This window comes from Drosophila subpulchrella, chromosome X (genome assembly GCF_014743375.2).
Source record: "Drosophila subpulchrella strain 33 F10 #4 breed RU33 chromosome X, RU_Dsub_v1.1 Primary Assembly, whole genome shotgun sequence".
Classification (NCBI taxonomy): domain Eukaryota; kingdom Metazoa; phylum Arthropoda; class Insecta; order Diptera; family Drosophilidae; genus Drosophila; species Drosophila subpulchrella.
In genome coordinates this window covers 9025043-9045938 of record NC_050613.1, presented here as the reverse complement: position 1 = coordinate 9045938, position 20896 = coordinate 9025043, and positions in this window count along the sequence as shown.

The following is a 20896-nucleotide window of genomic DNA, read 5'->3' as shown; positions in this document are numbered from 1 at the left end:
AAAACGAACCGAAATGTTGCATGCGTTATTTTATGTTTGTGTTCTATGTATGTTCTTATGGAAAACTCCTTAACTATATTATCTTAATATTAAATATGGTTAAAAGCAAAATCTTTTTGATCTTAATTATAAAATTTTTTTTCGACTGATATTTATTTTAAAACTTTAATCGACAAATTTAATGGCAATAAAACGCCCAGTTATAACAGAGAAAAATAACCTAAAACGTAACCACATTTTATTAATTTGTATAACCGCGACAATATTATGTGCGCGGTATAAAAAACATTTTGATTATTCTATTTTGGCCATATATTCGGCTGCAATTTTTTTGTTTACTAAAACGTTTCGTTTGAAATATTGCCCCATACACATATTATAAAAAATATTATATGAATATTAAAGCAATCCTTTAAAATCATTTTAATTTCCATGGGACTTACACTTACCATTTTAAATATTCTATTGTTACCAAAATACCATATTGACCGATATGCATTCAACTACGAGTGCTGGAAAAACGAGTTGGTGAAAATTCGACTTAATTATTTTCGAAACATAACTTGATTTCGTACTGACTGTTGATTTCACACCACGCGAAATTCGTGAAACAGAAATCCAAACTTATTAGTGAGCCCATGGGCGTAGTTAGGGAATTGATGGAGGGGGCGATTATGTGTTTTAAGCCCTCATATATCGGGTGAAATTATATGCTAAATATTCTGTTAAAAAGTGTGATTCAAAAAAATTAGGTTTTAAAACCCCCCCCCCCCCAATGGAAGCCAGACTACGCCACTGAATGGGCCCAACCCGAATCAACTGGCGACAGGACGTGACCTCTGACGCTGATTGGGATTATGATTATGATCCAATTTGGGACTCGAAAAGAGCTGAGAATTTTAATCAACTGCCAATTAGCTGCCTGTTCAGCAGTTCCCCGGATTCGAGAATCTCAGAATTATTCAAAAAAAGAAAAAAAACCAATTGGATGCAAATTAAATTACGGCGAAAGGGTAGCACAACTGAGTGCGTATCTTTTGGGTTCTTTTGTTCACTTTTAAAATAAAAATTGTTTGTTGTATATTTAAATATTGCTTAAATTAAAGAAAAAAGATCAACCCTAACTTGTAGGGGTTAGTAAAATACCAAAATATAAATAAAATACATGGAGATGGCAATAGAGCATTTATTTTTTACTTATTGTTAAGCGTCGTTGCTTGAAATGAATCTGTCGAGCTTGCTTTTTGACACCTTTATTAATCATTTCAAGCGCCAGCAATTTATTTGGCCTCCTTTTTTTAAATGCTATTCCTAGTGTTATTAACTTACCAGTGGCTAAAAAAAAACTCTAGATTTTAAGGACACCATCCATCCGTTAGTCCCCGATTTCCATCCATCAGAATTTGCCTCACTGTATAGAGAAAACCCTTTTCTCGCCATTCTTTTTGTGTCTTATAAATCTCCCAGGCTGTCGAATTAAGCACTTCCCACTTTGACCCTTACGCCCCTATATTGTTGGCCATAATTCCTGGAAACTTTGCCATCCTGTCAATTAAAAGAAGTCAACAATTGCAGTTATCCTGGTCCTCGACGACACCCCTCGCCCCTCTCAAATGTCCCGCCCGTTCCACCCACCTTCCTTTTCCTGACACTGGGCAAACTCATTTCACAGTAAATTAAAAGACACTGCAGCGGTGGCAGTTGCATGTCCACTGAAAATAGGGAAGATGAGGGGAAAACCGGGTCAAATCGAAGGACACTAAAGGGCTAGACATTGGGTCTCTTTCTACATAAGAACGAAATATAGTTATTTATCTAAAATATCTGAACAAATAATATAATATATAATATATAATAATAATATATAATATATAATATAATAATACGTTTTTTATTTTGATATTTTTTTAGTAGTATTAGTATTTTGATATTATTTCTTTCACTTATTTATTTTCTTTTCACAATAATTACTCAATGAAATGATTTTTGATTAAAATGAACACTTTTTAAAACCAATTTAATATTTAGATGTACATAAAAAATATTATTAATGTCCGTATATATTTATAATCTTAATTGTTATTATAGCTCTGATTATTTGATGTAACTTTTTAAATACTTACAAGATATATTTTCTTATATAATATACCATTCAAATAAATGCAAATGGTTTTAAATAACATTTATTAAGGTTTCTTCCCTACACAAAATATAATGTTGCATACTTTCAGACACCTTCTAAAGTGATTTGAAAAGCCCAAAGATTTGTATGCCATATCAAGCATTTGATAAAAATTAACCTTTAAGCACTGAGGATGGCGAAGTGACATGCATATAATACCATCTAAGGGAAAATAATATTGAAGCAGACAAAATCCAGCTCCTATGCGGACGGCCCTGTGCAAATATTCCTCACTGGCATACTGACATAAATAATTCAGAAAACAGAAAACAAAGCCAGGCGACAGCTGAAGTACGAGCGGCCAAAAGGACACCCAGGACATTTTAACCATGTCCTTGTGGATCCGGAGAGCCCCACTGACAAATGACAAATGCAGTGGACTTAATTACTGCTCCGCAGTCTCAGCCATCGCAACCCATTCCGGGGAAAACTCTCCACTTGGCCGTCAACAGGTTTTTGGCATCCGTTTTCACTTTCAGGCCCAGGCTGGAGTCACCTGCAGGTGGGGCAAAGCCGGGCGGAAATGTGGAAATGCGGAAAGGCGGAAAAGCAAGTGGAAAGGACACCTGTTGCATCTTGCATTTCAAACGAGTACAGCGCGGGCGTTGACTAATTGCTGCTTGTTAACAGACCCGGAAAAGGGGTAATTGCGGAAAATTGAGACTCTGAAATGGGGGAACAGCAGCTAAAGGCTTTGCCTTTGGCATTGACTTTGGCCTTGGACCATGGCATTCGATTTCCGGCTTTCCGTGGCGCATCCTTTCACTTACAAAAAAATTGAGAAGCTAAATTGGCACAAATATACATATATATGCTAACTTGAGTAAAAGATTTTAAGTTTCATAAGCAATTTGGAAGCGAATTCTGCCAGCTGATATACAAAATACATCGAAACCTTAGACTTTACGACCATCACACTTCAAGAAGTCTATAAGTTTAAATAGTCGCCAAATGCCTGTGAAATATACGGTAGAAATATTTTACAAAATTAATATAATACAATACAATAATATTTTAAGACTTCATCCATAATTTTAGAAATACGGTCATGTTCATAACAAATTTAGAATTTTATATTTCAAAACTTTTCTAAATTGCATTCCAAAAGTTTTACAGTTTTTACTGTGATATATTTGTACAATAATACTTTAAAAACAATCATTTTTAAAAAGGTATGAATTCTTAATAGAACTGTTGTATATTTTTTTTCCAGTGCAACTTATTAAAAAGTAGAAAACGAGGAAGGAGATCATAAATGTAGGGGTCTTACTGGAAAAGCGCAAGAACAATGGCGATGACTGCGCCCAAATTACAGGACTCATGGAAGAACCTCTTTATTTTCCGGTTAATCGAAGGAGGGTTTTAAAGTGATGAGTTTCACTAGAAAAAGTTTTCGCTTGACTAAAAGTAAAAGCAAATTTAACAACGTAATTTTCCCGTTATTTTCCGGTTAATCAAAAGGGGGCTTTAAAGTGATTTGTTTAACTAGAAATGGTATTCGCTTGATTAGAGGTAAAAGCAAATCTAACAACGTAATTTTCCCTTTATTTTCCGGTTAATCAAAAGGGGGTTTAAAGTCAATTGGTTTCTAGTAAATTCGTTTGACTAGAGATAAAAGCAACTTTTAATAAGGTAATTTTCTTATATTTAATATGCAGGCATATATCTTACATCATATATCTTAAGATTAACTAAAGCCCAGGTAAAAAAAAAAACATTTTCAAATCATTTTATGTTATAAACATACAAATAAAGCGTGAGTAGGCACATTCCAAAAATTATTAAAAAATTGTAAAGAAAAGGCGACCACCTGGGCGGCCCACCTGTTGAGATCTTCCTGAGACCAGACTGCCTTAGCAGTAATTTAATTTGCCGCGTGCCACGCCCCCCACGCTGACCAGCCCACAAAACCCCCCCGGTCCACCGCCCATTGACTTTGACATTTCGTAGCGTTGACTTGTGCATTCACAGCTGGAGCTTCTGATAAACAAAATGTATTCTAATTACGGACTTGCAGCGAATGTCCTTGGCCCCCTTCTCTGAGTGATCCCACTCGGCACCACTCCCCATCAATTGGCATCGTGCAGCTTATTTATTTACGACGCACTTCCAGCACTCCACTTCAGGTGGCCAGTGTCCTCTGCAGAAACTACGAGTATCCATCTATCTGAGTGCCATAAAAGTCAGCTGCATTCGCCAGATTCGAATTTGAATTTCAATGATCTAAATGAGGTTTTATTTGTTTACGTTAAGAGTAATTACCAACATGAAAAAGTGCTTAGAATAATCAATTTGAGTTAAAAAAGTGAATCATTCTTAAAGACCACTTAACACCTAATTGTTATTCATTGGTGAAAGAATTTGCCAAAAATGTAAAAAATATAAATTATAAATGTTAACTAAAAAACGTTTGTTTTTCTAATGGCTTGATGGTTTCAGCGAGCATAGGGAAATGCTCTGCTAGTTTGCTGCCGTCACACAAACAGTGTACAACAGCGGTCGGCACACAAACAACGATAAGCGGCCCCTGCAAATTATTCACACAAATTCAGGAGGACACAAGATTGTATTGCAAACCGTCAGACTCGCAATAAAACAACCAATCGCCCAGCATTAAAAATGTAAAAACCCTTGAAATATAGTATTTTTAATATTTTCAATTTTTTAGAACTTAAATTACAATTTTTTTTAATTTTAGAAAGTTATTTTAATAGTAGGCAGCACCAAGACAATGCCACCTCTTTTAATCAATATGATTTTTTCATTTTCATTTACATACTCGTACACAGAGAAAACTATCTAAGAACACTGTTCTTGAATTGAGAACATTCGTTCTTAAAAACCGTGTAAGTACATTTTGGTATCAAAATAAGAACGATATGGAGAGAAGTGAAAAGTTAAATTGAGTTTATTAAACAACTTTTTGATAAGTATACACCCAAAACTGAACTAATAGTTTATTTGTACATACAATGTACTTAAATACTTGATTCGAGCAAAATAAAAACATTTTCAACTTAAAAATGTCGTTCAATTTTAAGAACGTTTTCAACTCAGATGAGATCAGAATTTTCTCTGTGTATAATCTGTAAAAAATGTTTTCAAAAAAATCAAAAAAATAAAGCCATATCAAAGCCAACCCAGACTGAATGCTTTAAAAAAATTAGTAACCAAAGCATTTTGCTCCTTCAGCAATTCGAATTCAATGCCCTTTCATCCTTTACCAACCCATTTAACCATTTATGTGCTGGTCCATAACTTTGCTTTAAGGCAGTTACGAAAATCGACGAAAGATATACGGAATTAAGGAAGGGGTACCTGAAATTGATGGGTGGTTCGGTGGCGGATGGGAATGGGAATGACGACATGGAGGAGCCTGAAGGTGCTTGGTAGTGCATGTTGGATTTTTACGACGGCATTGGTTGCGTCATAAAGTGACGCGGATGCAGGGTGCCTTCTTCAGCTTTCTACTGTTTTCTTTTTTTTTCTCTCTCTCCTTTGACAATTTCACTCTGAGATGGTGTTTGTGTTGAAATATTTAAGAGACTCGTGAATTTGCTCAATAAAAATTCAACTTTCTTGCCACTTACACTCGCACAGGAATGCATCATGAATTTTCTGGCCACGTTGCGTATACGTATTGCGCCGAAAAGTATGCTATAAATTTTGAAAATTCAACAGCTCACCCAGCTCCGCACCCCCCCCCCCCCCCCCTCGCTGTAATTATGGGCCACGCCCCTTTGGCGTACGCCCACTTACACAATATTGTGTGGGCGTGGCGCAATGGGCGTGGCTGGTATCGTTTTGATCAAAATGAGTTAAATTCCATTTTCATCCGCACCCAAACACACACACGTAACCCAGTATGCAAATATGCGATATATCTCTCTCCCTCTCCCTCATTCTCTGTTTCTCTGGGTTTTTCTCTGCATGGCGGAGAAATGTGACCGCATTTCGGTGCCCAACTCTCTAGGGGACATTAAATCAATAGAGACAAAGACATTAAGGCGAAAATTCAACAGATTGTCGAAACATTTTCCCCGAGACAGCCTTTTTTAATGCGGACATAAACATATATTATGATCAGATATTGATACTGCTCGATGTTCTCAGAAATTTGAAATGGTTATTGAATATTGCTTGCTTGAAAAGTGTTTAGCAAGTATAAAAATGATTCCATTACTTGGCGTACCTTCAGAAATGTAATTCCTTTTTTCAAATAAAATTGTATTGCTGTTTTGCTTTAGGTTATCTAAAAGATATTTCAGTGCTTGTTGAAATTGTTGCATTTAAATGGTTTAACGAATTCACAATCGATATTGTATTTTGTTTTTATTTCGCAGCTATAGAAAAAGTTTTTGCATTCCCCTCGACAATATGCATATTTTACATGAAAGTTTGAAAAACTCGCCTCGAAATGAGTCGTCCTTACCATGAGAGTTTTATTACAGCTGAATATGTAAACAGATGGATATACATATATAGATAAGCACTTATTGAATATATGCATGAATACATAGGCTGAGGCGCAGGATGATTGTTCTTTAGCAGGGTTTCGGGATATTTTTTTTTGTTAAGAGTGCCACAGAAATGCCTGTAATTTTAAAATGAATTTAAAGGTGTCTAAAAGTATGCAATAAAATGTCTAAGGTCGAAAAGCGATTTTTTTGCAGCATACTTATATACACCTTTACAAGTAATTTAAAAGCCCTTTACTTTTGTTTTAAAAATTCAGACTTATACCGAAAAGAGCGAACAAAATCTTGGTCAAAATAAATATGTATTTGGGGGATCTTTGCCACGCCTCTGTCCATATTACATATAATTTCGAAATATATTTCCAATGTTTTTATTGTTTTCCCTTTGCGATGGCCATAGCAGAAATCACTTAAAGTTCTGGAGTCGGATGGCCAAAAGCCAAGGGCAAAGGCAAAGGCGAAGGCATTGGGGTCAAGGCTGTCCAGCCATTAACTCCCCTGCCCTATGACCCCTGACCCCCCGCCTGTGTGTGCGTGTGTGTGTGTGTGTGCGATTGAGTGCGTAGCCAAAAGACGAAACGCAAAGCGCTTCTTAATTTCCTGCTTTGAAATTAATGCCAATGATTTGTTTGGCGCAACCCAAAAAATTTGACCCAAGCAGCTCCACAAAATGAAAGCCCATACCTGATGGCCTAGCAATTATCCTTGGTATCCTGTTCCTTTGTGGGGGGTCCTTTTTGGGTTTGTTTAGCCACCTGCCGGGAGACGATTGCAACAAAAACAATTAACATGCCTCCTTCATTAGCATGAAAAATTAACCCACAAGCGGTGAAAAAAAATACATGGTTTCACTGGGAGAAAATATGTTCAACACTATTTCGAGGTTCAAGAAGGGTATATATTTATAAGTAATTAAAATCGTCTTGTAAAGTAACGTACTACTTGAAATTCTTAATTTATTTTAAATATAAGATTTAGGCTTCTAATAAAAGTTTGTGTACCCGTTACTCGTAGAGTAAAAGTGTATACTAGATTCGTCGGAAAGTACATATGTAACAGGTAGAAGGAAGCGTTTCTAAAAAACCCTATGAAGCTTTGCTTAAAATATGGGGGAAAATGTCTTTAGCTGAGAAAGATTTTCTTGCATTCAGGCTGGGTTGCCCTAAATGTAAGGTGTATTTTTCAAAAATGAATGATAAATGTTTTGCTTTTAAAGGCGAATTAAAGGGGGATTCTCTAGAATCATTATTTTTCAAGAGAAATGCCTGTCAAAAACCATTTGTCGGATAGATAAAATGTAGTTGCTTAAACCAAAAATAAATAATTCATATATCTTTTTTAGTTGGCTAGTTCGTAGATAAAGTAAGTGTTGTAAAACTAAGTAGGTGGAAACCATTTTCTTTTAAACGATATATCGGTATCGATAAATCGGTGTTGACAGTTCACAGATAAAAGTTGACGAGTCATAAATTTTCATTGCAAGGAGTAGTCGCAGTCTTAAGCAAAATGCCGAAAAACCCAACCCAACCCAAGGACGAAGTGGACCTCCCCCAGGAAGGTGCTTCAACAAGCCGGGGCCTGTCCCGCTGGCTGCCCCGTTGGCTGACCCTTCGCAACTCAGCCGATGGTGATTCGCCATCCGAGGACAAGACACCCCCCTCGTCGCCGCTTGCGAAGCGCAAGAAATACTCGCGCCGATCTTCGCCCAAGCCTCGCGACTCCCCCAGGGACCTCTCTCCGATTCCGGGAATGGTCTACGATGGATCTGCTACTCCTACTCCCAGGAAGAGCCCCAGGCCCTCGCGGAGCACCATGACAATCAGAATGGATCAGCATCGCATCGTTACGCTCCCGAGCACTGACTGCGAAAGGTGCGACAAGTTCATGACCTTTCATTCAAAATACTATCCTATAGAGTAATAAAAAGTCTTTCCTCAACAACCCCATGTTAACGGAAAAGCCAACAAAAAAATATGAGTTTTTTATTTTTGGATTTCGCACTACACTGGCTGGATGCCACTCCAACTCTAACGCCAACAATCGCCCACAAATCTAGAATCCGTCTAGTGGTCACATTTTAAAATATTTTGTACAAATTTTAATAAGATTTTGTTCTTATTATCAATACCAATCTATAAAAATAATTCAAATCGGATCATTCATTAAAAAGTTATAACCAAACAATAATTAATAATTAGCAAACTCAATAGAGAGCGAATGGGATGGGGATATATTCATACGAAATTTCACTAGCGCCACCTAGGTTTCACGTTATGTGGCCTGTTAGAGAAATCTCGTAAACAGCCGATAGGAACGAACGATAGGTGGCGCTTTTTTGTTAGCTGAGTAACGGATATCTGATAGTTGAGGCTAAAACGACGGCATTTTGCATTTGTTTGTTGAGCCTCAGAAATATTTTCAATCGTAATTTTCATATGTTTAAAAATAAAAACATCACTACAAAAATAATTTTTAGGATCTTAAATTTTTTTTAGCAAATCATGAAACGTATTTTTTTTTATTCTTGCATTCTTTTTACAATAAAATCATGTTTTTATTTCAAATAAAAGATGTCTATGCACTAGTATGTTTATTTATTTGCATATAACCATGTGACCATGCTTTAATTTCATAACACGAATTAAATTATGTTTAAGTAGTTTGGTTTCCTGTTCCGCCTGTTTCCGATGTAAGCCATAGATAAGAAATACTATAGTTATTTTTTTGGCAGTGCGACTACACAAGCTGAAAAAGGGCGAAAAGAAGGGAAAACCGTGAATAGGCGCAGGATTCCAAGTCGCAGTTCGGAGCAATTTGTTGGCCCTCAATGACAATGCCGTTGAATAGGTCCGGGCACGTACCTGGACAGGTGAAATTTCTAGACGGGTTGGGGGTGGATGGTTTTTTGTGAGTGGGGTTGGGGGTTGAAGGCCATCGGAAAGCACCGTAATGCGTGCGTGGCCACAAACGTTGGCTCAACATTTATTATGGACAGCTCACCGCTTTGCCCGTCGGCAATTTGACCACCTCCTTCGTCCTTTTTTCCCCCCTACAGCTCAATTTTTCCAATTGCTGTACTGTTGAAGTGATGGAGCATTTGATTGTTCGAATGTAAATTAAGAAAGGGGATCAAGGCATACGATTTTGAGAATAAAACAGTAAACACAAGAAGAAAAGGCCGCCAAAAATGCACAGGGACAAATTGGAGTCAATAAAATATAATGCATGTGCTTTATAAATCAGCATATGTTTTACAAGCTTATCTATAGTCGAGTGTCTCGACTTTCATATACGCGTTACTCAGCTTTTAAATTGAAAATTGAAAATATTTTTGAGGCTCAACAAACAAATGCAAAATGAACAAGAGAAAACGCTATTGTCGACGGCCTCGACTATCAGATATCCGATACTCAGCTAACAAAAAAGCGCCACCTATCGTTCGTTTCTATCGGCTGTTTAGGAGATTTCTCTAACACGCCACATAACGTGAAACCTAGGTGGCGCTAGTGAAATTTCGTATGAATACATCCCCATCCCATTCGCTCTCTATTGAGTTTGCTAATTATTAATTATTGTTTGGATATAACTTTTTAATGAATGATCCGATTTGAATTATTTTTATAGATTGGTATTGATAATAAGAACAAAACCTTATTCAAATTTGTACAAAATATTTTAAAATGTGACCACTAGACGGATTCTAGATTTGTGGGCGATTGTTGGCGTTAGAGTTGGAGTGGCATCCAGCCAGTTGAGTGCGAAAACCAAAAATAAAAAACTCATATTTTTTTGTTGGCTTTTCCGTTAACATGGGGTTGTTGAGGAAACCATTTATTTAATCTAGCGGATTGTATTTTGAATGAAAGGTCATGAACTTGTCGCACCTTTCACAGTCAGTGCTCGGGAGCGTAACGATGCGATGCTGATCCATTCTGATTGCCATGGTGCTCCGCGAGGGCCTGGGGCTCTTCCTGGGAGTAGGAGAGGCAGTTCCATCGTAGACCATTCCCGGAATCGGAGAGAGGTCCCTGGCGGAGTCGCGAGGCTTGGGCGAAGATCGGCGCGAGTATTTCTTGCGCTTCGCAAGCGGCGACGAGGGGGGTGTCTTGTCCTCGGATGGCGAATCAACATCGGCTGAGTTGCGAAGGGTCAGCCAACGGGGCAGCCAACGGGACAGGCCCCGGCTTGCGGAAGCACGTTCCTGGGGGAGGTCCACTTTGTCCTCCGAGCTCTCCTGCAAGGATGTTGGGTTTTTCGGCATTTTAGTTAAGACTGCGACTACTCCTTCGAAAAGAAAAATTATGACTCGTCAACTTTAATCTGTGAACTGTCAACACCGATTTATCGATACCGATATATCGTTTAAAAGAAAATGGTTTCCACCTCTGTAGTTTTACAACACTTACTTTATCGGCTATTGGAAAATAGTAGATTAAGTAAGCTATTTATTTATTAAAAGCCAATAAATTAATGCCTCACGGTAAGCCCCATGTGCTGCACAATCCGAAGAAGGGAAAATACTTTTTGACAGACATTTCTTTGCAAAAATAATGACTCATGGGAAATCCCCTTTAATTTTAATTTAAAAATTCAATGTATCTTTTAAAAATTGTCTTAATTCGCCTTTATAATCAGACAATTCGGCCTTGATTTCAGAAAAATACACCTTACATTTAGGGCAACCCACCCTGAATACAGGAAAATCTCAGTTCAACATACAATGTTCCCAAATATTATTATCACAGCGTTCATACGGACAGACGGGCAGTCGGACATGGCTAGATCGACTGGGCTAGTGATCTTGTCCGTCCGTCTGTCCGTATGATCGCTCAGATAAAGGAATCTACTTTATATAAAAAAAAAGTTTAATATTTTCCATATGAACACTTTACATAGGGTTTCTTTCAGTGCACAGTTGTATTGAGTGATTTTAAAAATTAACGTCCAATTTAGAACGCTCAATCAAAGTTAAATGTAGCTAGGGTTCAGTAATAAAGATTTGATAAATTGCCTAGTCGAACATTTGTTTTTCAAATTAAAAATCCCATTTAGAACACTCAATCAAGGCAAGAACTTAAATTAACTTGTCACTCTAACTTAAAGTTTACAATTTAATTTCAGTGATAGCATATTTTTCATACGTCTGTTTACTTTAAATATTAATAATAAGATGGATACGTTAAAACAAATCCCACTTTAATGGTCGCCGTAATATTTCTCACGAAATCCAAACAGAGATTTTTCAGTACATTTTGCAGCTTGCTTTCCGTGGTAAAAGTGGTAAATTCTGATGTGAGGGGAGGGATTAAGTTTGGGGCTGGGAAACAAATTAATTCCGGAATCCAATCGGAACGCAGCGCACGCACACAAACACAAGCGAAACGAAACGAAACAAAACCAAACGAATCAAATCGAGAGAGGGTAGATATTAAGGGAGTTACAATGGGAAAAGGAGAAAGCGAAACTTTCCCCCCCCCCCCTAGAAAGTTAGGGGTGGGGGGGTGGGGGGTGGAGCTGCTGCCGCATGCTGCAAGTTCAAGGTCAGCGCCGTGGGGCGGCCAGACGCAAGCATCGAAAGTGTTATTGCAACAGCACTGCGGGGGTGGTGCTGGGATCGGCGGACCATATTCTATAGGATAGGGATGCGGATACGGATAGGGAGCCCCGGGGAAAGTCGAGTGCTTAATCCCCATCACTCAGCCGGATGATGGATGCATGTGACCATGCCAGCATAGGGCTCTTTACAAACAAGAGGAGAGCCAACCCAAACGGAACCGTATTTCAAAGCTTCTATTGTATCCCATCGAACAGAGTGCAATTCTAAGACTTTATAGCACTGATATATCTGATAGATCTGCATGTATAATGTTTATCGCTGCACTGCATTATAAAACATTTTCCGATTTATAAATAATTTACTTACTTAAAAACGTACGGATTTATAAGGATTTTTATTCAATTCTTTAAAATGTGATATTATACATTAAGAATTGTCTAAGTTTTTATTTATACAAATTTGAATTTGTATTAAAATTAATTATATTATTTTGTTATTAAGTTGGTATTATCATAAGCTATAAAAATCATCTTATGCCTTAAAGTTCCAATCATTTCTCATAACTTTGCCCAGGTGTTATTATAAAGTTAAGTCAACTGCTATTTCTATTGTTCCATTTAATTAGAAAGGTATAGAAACTCAAAAAAAAATTATTTAGGTATATAAGAACTTAAGAATTCGCGTTTTTTTTAACTTACGATTTTTTTCAGTTTTTGCTATGTCCAATGTTTTTTTATTTGTGGTCACTTATATTCCTTATAGTATAGTACTTTGGCCCACATAAATGTAATACCCTTTTTAAGGGTATTCTCGTGAAAACTGAAAAAAATGAAAAACGGAGTGCAAAGCGGGCAGTCGCGATAATGAAACACAAACTCTCCTCTCAAAAGCCCAAAACTGAAACTGACAATCAAGTGAAATGTGCACGAAAGTGGGCGGGGGGCGGGTGTTCAATGTGTGTGTGCACACATAAACAAACAAACACAAACATACACAATACACAGATACAGAAAGCCGCAACAAATTTCACGAGAATGGGCTAATAAACATGTACACAAAGATAAATGTGATTATTTTGGTACTGATAACATAATACATATATATAGTTATAATATTTAATAACGAATTTAAAAAATGGATTCCTTAAAACATCAAAACAAGATAGAATATATTGTTTAGTGAGATATATATATATTTCTAAAATTAAGATATTTATTAATTTTTTTCCGTGTTAAACAGAGTGTGTGCGTGTGAGCCCCGGTCAAAACAGACAGGACAATTGAGCGACAGGAGACTGGGGACCGGGAATTCAGGGATTTTGGGGAGGGGGCGGCAAGACTGGAAAAAGGAGGCGTTACCCGAGGACGTGGGCAATCAAATTTCCACCAAGGCAACATTACACATAAAAAGCCAAGTGTTTGATGTCCTTTGTCCAATGTTGGTCCTGTTGACATCGTTTTTTTAACCAAGTTAGGGTGCCAAACGTAACGATACGAGTCCTGCCCAAAAGTTTCGCAAAAATGTTGCGTTTATGCGAAGGAAGCGTAAAAGAAATTTTAATCGAATATAATAATATTCTAAGAAAACAATTTTTTTATCGCCGATTTCTGAATTCTCCAGTAGTATAATTTCAACTTGACTTGTACAGTTCATACACAGAGAAAACTATCTAAGAACATTGTTCTTAAATTGAGAGCATTGTTCTTGAATTGAGAACATTCGTTATTAAAAACCGTGTAAGTACATTTTGGTTTCAATATAAGAACGAAATGGTGAGAAAGAAAAGTTAAATTGAGTTTATTCAACAACTTTTTGATAAGTAATGAACTAATAATTTATATGTACATACAATGTACTTAAATACCGCCAATTCAACTTGATTCGAGCAAAATGAAAACGTTTTTAACTTAAAAATGTCGTTCTATTTTTAAGAACATTTTCATCTCAGATGAGAACGTCAGAATTTTCTCTGTGTAGAGCCGTAGAATTTAATATATATTTTTAAGCCATACAAATATCTGGGGCTCTTAGTTTCAAAGCATTTCGTCAAAGGTGAAAGTCTTGCGCTGGATATTTTGTTGCATGAACCTCATTAAGTGCGATGGACACGTATGCCTGGAGAGCCTGGAGAGTCGAGCCATTCTGCGTCGCAACACACTATATTACCCCATGCCACGTCCTTCTTTGCCACATGAGTTCCATTTCGCCCATTTCGGGAGTTCCATCAACTATTTGCCCCCCTTTCTGCTGGGGAAACCATGTAAACAGCCGCAGAGAGAGTTCATTCAGCCCCTAGAATCGAGTACAAGCGACCCCCTGGATTCCCAGACCCCTATCGACGCCCCTGTTGCTTGTCATTTGCTGCTTCATATTTCTTCATTGCCATAATGAAGACCAAAACAGAAGGCAAAACAGGACAAAACAGGACAAAACTGCAATAAAAGGGGGAAAAGAGGAGAGAAAAAAGGACAACCGCCGGGCAAAGTAACACGTAAATTAATCGCAATGGCAAAAGTTATTTGTTACCCAGTGCAATTTACAAGCGAATTCACAGGGGAATGGTGTCAGTGCTGAATTTTCGTGTGAAAGCAACTTTATGTGGTTTGAATTATGCGAGTACACAGGAAAAAAATTGCACTTGTCGAACGAACCAAAATCACCAAAGTTTTAGTCACTTAAACCGCTGTCTAAAAGTAGGCAACAATAAATTTTAGAAGTAGAAGTGCAATAAACGATGGTCTTTTTACCACTGCATACTTTTAGACACCTTCATAAGTGATATTACATTTTTGCCTTAAATAAAATTATATTTTAAGTTATTGTACAAAATCTTAAATACTGCCAACAAATTCTATCGATACGCATTTATTACTATTACTAACTAGCTAAAGTATCCGGCGGCTTGTGAACATGGGTCGTTCCAGCCAAAATCAGCCCTTAAGTTCATTAATATTTAATTAGTTAGTGGCATAGGCAAAGACTCAAGGGAGAGTAAATAGAATTCAGAAAGCCACTGGTCGTATGTTCCATCTGTTTTCGGACCTAAAAGTTCCCACAAAAAAATTGCCTATTAGAGTAAACATTCGATTCGGCCAGACGATATTTAAAAAAAAAAAAATATTTAAAATAAATAATAAAAAAAAATGTTTTTTTTTGTATTATTATTGAGTTATTATGAATTATAAATTATTTTTTTTTATAATAAAAATTTTACTCGTTTTTTTGTATTTTGTTTTTAATTTCTTAAGTAAGATTTTATTAGAAAGCTCCAACTATCAATTTTAAATTCAATAATTTCGAATTATAAGAATATTTCTCGTATCTCTTTATTATTCTTGATCAATTTAAAAATACAAAAAATAAAATTACTTTTTATACTGGGTAGCTTTAATTGAAATCTGCCAAGTTTTGGCCAAAAATAAACACATTGATGGGTCAATTCACAACAATCGATATATATATACATAAGCGGGCCAAACATAAACTTTATATATTCAAATTGCTGCAGTTGTTAGAAGGGCAAGTTTCTTGCCAATGGCTAGGAAATTAAATTATAACACGCAATTTGGCTCAAACAAACGAGGATGAGATGTCGATAAATTCAATTATCTGGCACAGGATAAACAGATATATATCCACAGTGGTGAAACGTTAGCCCAAATGGCGGCGATTGCCTGCGGTTTATTCTAAATTAATTTTCAAGTGGCCGACCCTCGAACGGAAAAGACCGAAAGACAAAAATCGCCAGTGAAAGATAAAGTTATATATTTTTGGGGACGTAAACTCGGAGGGAAGGGGGCTACTCGCAAGGAGAAAATACTTTTAGAATAAAAAAACAAACGAAAATAGAAGGCCAAAAAGAAGCAGACAATTTATTTTGCTAGCCTGGGGGGTCAGAGGACACAGGACAATGACCTGGGCAAGTGTCCGGGTGTAAGCGATATGGGAACTTCGATTACAATACCGCCTCTCGCTCAATCCATTTGAAATCGAGACCAACAAAAATCAGATTGACCGCAAATATTTTTTTTATTACGTTGGGATAGCACTGGGGAAAATAAATAATCAAATAAATAATGGTATTAATATCGTAGGTGCCACAGCAATCCCTATAGTTTTGAAAACACTTTTAAGCGTAATTTTAGATGTCCACAAGTATGCAATAATATATTTTAAACTTCGAAGTTCAATGAATTCAATCAGATAGATGACTATTTTTTATTCACTGCATACTTTTAGACACCTAAAATTAAATGAGAAATAAATTCAAAACCCCAGAGGTTTATGTGGATTTAAGAATATGTTGATTAAATCATAGCTTCTAAAATAAAATGTATGTTATATTCGTACTGCAACTAAACAAAATAAGCATTGATAAAATAAATAATCAAGATGCAAATCTAAGTTAAACATGTATAAAAAGGAACATTTTCGTGGGGTGAATCATTAAAAAAAGGGGTCTAAAAGTATGCAGTGAAAAAGAAAGTCATCTTTATATGGTTGCATACTTGAAGACTCCATTATAGGAGATTTCAAAACTCAAACAAATGTTAAAGAATGTTGTAACGTGATTAAATCTCTTGTGTAAGCCCTGTTATGGTGCTCACTGCCTGCCTGTCAGTCGAGTGGCAGAAGTGCTTAATTGGAAAATGACTTGAGCCCTGAAGGCAACACGGGCAAGGTGTTTCCAGCAGATCCCCATTGACTTTCCACCGGGTTGGAGAGACAGCAAATTATCCGGTTCTCCACCGATGGGTAAGCTGAGCCGGAAAACAGAGGGAAAACGTCGGGGGGAAAGTGTGGAAATTGACCCCCATTTAATGGCATCCGTAGGCCGCAACAAAAGCGTCTTTCTGACGTCTTTATCATCATTGTCACTATGGTTCCATGGGAAACCAAAGGAGACGACAGGCGGATCTCAGGTGCTCTGCGACCTTGATTCCTGATGGCATTCCGGATCCTGAACATGCCTTTTGGGACGCAGGACACCCCATGTGGGTGTTGGCTGCTTAATCTGGCAAAGTAACTGCACGCTCCGCCACCCAACCAACTCAATCATTGACGTAGCATACTTTTCCGCTGCAAAAATTCCCAGAAATAGCTTCTATTTGCAACTAAGTGGGGATTACTTAATTTCTAATAGGATTTTCACATGAATTTTTCACTACATAAAGAAAAATTCTTAAGCATTCTTTACTTATTTATAGCTGCATTAACTGCATTTCAAAGATACACATGTGGGTTGTTAATATTTTCACATGCCTGAGACAGTTGCGATATGGTAATATTATTTATTACTTTCATTAGCGATTACAAGGTTCCCATAATATTTTCATGAATATTAAAGTTAATTGACTAAGTGGGAAAGCGAATTACACAAAAAAAAACCTCGAATCCATGCATTTCTGATCAACTTTAATTTAAATATTTGATTTTACAACGGCATTCTGTCGCGTTGCGTGTGCAATAAATTTCTCATTAAAATTAATTAATTTGAGAGGTTTGTGCGAAACAAATAAGCAATTTTATTAACCTATTTAGCCTGCAGTTAAATTTCTGTACAATTTAAATACAATATCATTGAAGAGCAGTGAGTGCGGCATTCAAGTATTTGTTGGACATGTAAGATTTAACTGGTAATGAGCTCTCGGTTGGGTCCCAAGTGGCACTCGATAATCCCGCACACCTGCGCACTCACATCCATCCTATCTGCTATGAGCATTTCACACCCAATTAGATTGGTAGGGCCAGAAGGTACGTGAACTATTACCCCGGTTCCTCAGCCTCATTCTCATTCTATTTTCTCGTCCTCGTTCCCGATTCACCCCATTTAAACGCAACCCATTCGAGGAGAAGAGTTCACTGGGGGCAATAATGGCAATGATAATGACTATGATTACGATGATGGGGGTCATGTGAGGACGATGCCGACGACTGACAGCCCCCGTCGCTAGAACCGTTAACAATTTCTGACATTTTGATTTATAAATTCTCCACCTAGTCGACCTCCTCACTTTCACCGCGTCTATTGTTGCCCTCCTGTTGTTCTTGGTCTTTTTGTTTTTTTTTTGAGCTCTTCTTCACAAAGTGAAATTTACGTTTGATCCCCAAATGGTTAATGGGGGCGGGGGGGGGTTTCAGTGGAAAATTGGCCAAAGAATGGCAGGAGTAGACTGCCAAAATTGCTCCATCAGGCCCCAGAGAAATGGGAGAAATAACAACGAGTTGGGGCAGAGTTCAAGCAACGCTCTGCTCTCGGTTCGATGCCATAAAATGTTATTACACACTCGAGTGTGTACCGAATATTCGGTTGGTTGTGCTGGTACGGGAACCTCCAGCCATATAAACCAGAACCCCTATATCAAATATCCCGAACAATCAAAAAGCAATTCGAGTTGCGTTTCCATTGCTTTCAAATCTACATATTGTTATTTGTTTGTGTTTTCCAAGTGCCCAATGTTCTGCACGTAATGACTGTTTTATAGAATGAGACACATGAAACTTGTACAAAGTCTTCAAAGTTGCTTATGATCGTTAAAATTTTCATACATTTTCAAGATTTTATCACGATGTTTTGCAAAATATTTCTTATACTATATATGTATACTTTAATTTACTTTTCTTTTAAATATATTTGCGCAAGATTTAGCACAATTGTCTAGTGAGAGAATACGTTTTTGGATAATTAATCTTATCTAAGAGCACCTTTATGCCGTTTTTATGTCACAGACAACCGTACTTTTTATTAGATAGTTAAGGATTCTTTAATGCCCCTGTAATTTTTCAGAAATATTCATAAGGTTCACTTCTGGAGCATATCTTTAGTAAATCTTAAATAATTTAAGAAACAAAAAACATATACAACATATATCTAATTAGAGAAAGAACCAGCGCGTCACGCATCTTGAGAATTAATTTTTTATTGTTCGTGACTCTGCCACCAGAAGGCGCCACAGGCACTTCCAGTGGCGGACTGTAGATGGCGCCGGCACTCAATCAAGCCGCAATTGCCAACCGTCGAGTGTTTTGATTAAACGTTTCGCTTTAATTGCTCCATCATCATTGCGGCAGTGGGTGGTGGGTGGTGGTTGGGTACGGTTTGGTGGTGTCACGCCCCGCACGGTTGTTGCACTATATGTGCGTGCTTGATTGTGGTTCGCTGGTGAAGTGACGCGTACGTTTAAAGACCATTGAACTTTATCATGCCACTGGGAATACTTACATAGATGGCGATGGCTATGAATATGACATGACCATTAGCCACAAAATTAGCCTTTCATGTTTGATTGATTTTGAAAAGTAAATATTGGACATACACATAAGTATTTCTATGGATATATACATTTTTTAAATGTACAGAAATTCCCGATAATACAGTTGACTATTAAATAACTAAATAATTAATTTGGTTTCATTGTTTTTAATAAGAATTACTCAAGTTTATATTTCGGTATTTTTATTAAGTAACCGGGAATTGATTAATTGAAAACTGAAATATATTTCTTATAAAAAGAGTTAAAATAAATTATTTTGTTTTCGGTTTTAAAAGAAACTTCAATTTTAAAAAAAGTATATACAAAATTAACGCTATATAAATTGTTATAAAGTTGTTGCTTGCATCCCAACTGTTTGCTTTTAAGCTACATCAACAAGTAAAGCCTGTTTTCGAGTGAGATTTTATAACTCCGGTCCACAATATAAATACCTGGACCCACGATCCCTCTTTCCCACACCAATATCTTCTCATTCATACCATTATAATATTTAAGTAAAACACATCTACCACATGAACAATCCGATTATTCGCCTTATCATAGTGCATGCGAGAGAAAACAATGACAGAAGAGCAAAGTATCCGCAAAGAACCCCATGTCGACGTCCAAATACCTTTTCAATACAAAAATTTTAAAGATCGCAAATATTTAAAAAAAAATGGACAACGAAATGATATATTTTATAATTAAACACTTAAATATTATAGCTATATTTTTCAATACTCAAAAAAAAGATCACACTTGGTTACAATTTACCAACTGAACGAAGTACCAGCGTAGATAGTGTAGCTTATATATTATAAAAACTATATTTCTCAAATACAATTGCCAGATAAGAGTAAAAAAACCACAAAGCCACGATACAGCAAAAACAGTTTTCGAAATTAAGCTAAATAAATTAGTTAACTCTTTTTTACCCTAGCATTTGACTCAATTTAATTATATTTATTTTTATTAAAGGTAGATGGAAGCGACTCCGACCCCATAAAATATACATATTCTGATCAGGATCATTAGCCATGTACACTCTAACGCCCACAAGCCGCCCAAAACTGGCGCCCATTTTTTTCATACTAGAAAAATACTGGAAAAATAAAATTTTTTTGAGAATTTGCATCTGAGATTAAGAAGATGTAATGATTGAAATTATTCTTTAAACCAAGAACGCTTAGATACTGAAATCCAAATAAATTCTGTTTTAAACTCGAGCAGAGGTTCATCTCGGAAAAAAGATATATTTTTAAAGCAAGAACCATTTAATCTCGGAAACGAGAGAGAGAGACAGAAATACTGTTCTGAAACCAAGAACACATATTCTTGATTTTAGTAAACCCGTTATTTTCTCTCAAATTTTTACAAAACCATATATCGAAAGTAGTAGTAATAAAGATTTTGTATTTATATT